The sequence below is a fragment of the Pteropus vampyrus genome, unplaced genomic scaffold (genome assembly GCF_000151845.1).
Source record: "Pteropus vampyrus isolate Shadow unplaced genomic scaffold, Pvam_2.0 Scaffold4739, whole genome shotgun sequence".
Lineage (NCBI taxonomy): Eukaryota > Metazoa > Chordata > Mammalia > Chiroptera > Pteropodidae > Pteropus > Pteropus vampyrus.
In genome coordinates, this window is record NW_011893520.1 from 9198 (window position 1) to 10695 (window position 1498).

At 35.3% G+C, this 1498-nt stretch overlaps 1 pseudogene; it reads left to right on the forward strand.

Annotated features, from left to right (window-relative positions):
* The first annotated feature begins 162 nt into the window (after positions 1 to 162).
* Positions 163 to 281, forward strand: LOC111734729 (annotated as a pseudogene).
* The last annotated feature ends 1217 nt before the right edge of the window (positions 282 to 1498 follow it).

Sequence of the window (1498 nt, forward strand, 5' to 3'; positions counted from 1 at the left end):
GGCAAAGGAAACAGCTGAAGCAAAGACCCTGAGGCAGGTATGTTCTTGGTGTGCATATGACTTGTGCAACTAAGTCAAATATTTTAAATAATTTTATTATGCCTAAATGTACATTTAGTGTCAATGTCTTGATGGTATGCATCCTTAAATTTTTTTTTTATCGTCTATGGCCATGCCACCCTGAACAAGCCCGATCCTGTCTGATCTCAGAAACTAAGCAGGGTTGGGCCTGGTTAGCACTTGGATGGAAGACCACCTAGGAAGACTGGGTACTGTAGGCATAAAAAATAAGGGATTGTAAGCTGACAAGGTCCTTGCAATCTGTGAGGTCAACCAAGGGTTGCTTCGCCCTTTACAAAATAATTAAAACATAAAGGTGCTGGACTCTTGCTCGCTTGCTCACTACCAGGTTCTTAAGGCCTCAGGGCAGCAGAATCTCAGAGCTTCAGGTGACTTTCAAGTATGAAGGTTGGGGAAAGGGTGAGGGAAAGAGAAGATGAAAGGAGGGGTTGGGGAAGGAAGAGAGAAAGACAGAGAAAGACAAATATCTTATGATCTCACTTATATGTGGAATCTAAAACAAACAAACAAACAAACAAACAACTCATATACATAGAGAGAAGAGACTGATGGTTGCTAGAGGTGGGAGTTGGGCAAAATGGGCGAAAGTGGGCAAAATGTAAAAACTTCCAGTTATAAAATAAATAAGTCACGAGGATTAATGTACAGCATGGTGATTATAGTTAATAATAATTAATATTAGTATCTGTAGTTAATAACACTGTATTGTATACATGCAAGTTGCTAAGAGAGTAGATATTAAATCACAATGAAAATATTTTAACTGTAAAGAGATGGATGTTAACTAAACTTATTGTGGTCAGCAGTTTGCAATATCTATAAATATCAAATCATTATGTTGTCCACCTGAAATTCATAATGTTTATGTCAATGATAGCTCAGTAATAATAAAAAGAAAAAGAAAAAGTAGGATTGAGTTACAAAGTATTGCTACCAACTTAACCCTACTGTATGTTGTTTTCAAAAGAAAAAATGAATAAAAAAAGTGATTTAATAAAGTTGAAAATAAATGGATGGGCAATATTATACTAGGTAAATGTAAAAAAAAAGAAAGCAGCGATCACAACCTTAGTGCCAGGCAATGCTGAAATTGGACAACTTCGGTGAGAAGAGGAAGGTAATTTATAATGACAAAGAAGGAGAACCACAATGAATATCTAATTATGACAATTATTATGCACCAAAGGAGATAGCATTAATACTTATAGATCAAATCCTATGGAACATACAAAGAGACATGGACAATGCATAGAGAAGAGATTTTAATTTCTTTCTCTTAGTTCATGACAGAGATAGTGGGGGACAATAAATAAGGCTAAGAAGAGTATTAAACTATACAGATAATGAGAATTATACACACACACACACACGCAGAAATTAACCTCTTTTTTAAATCACCTTGGAGCACTGATAAATT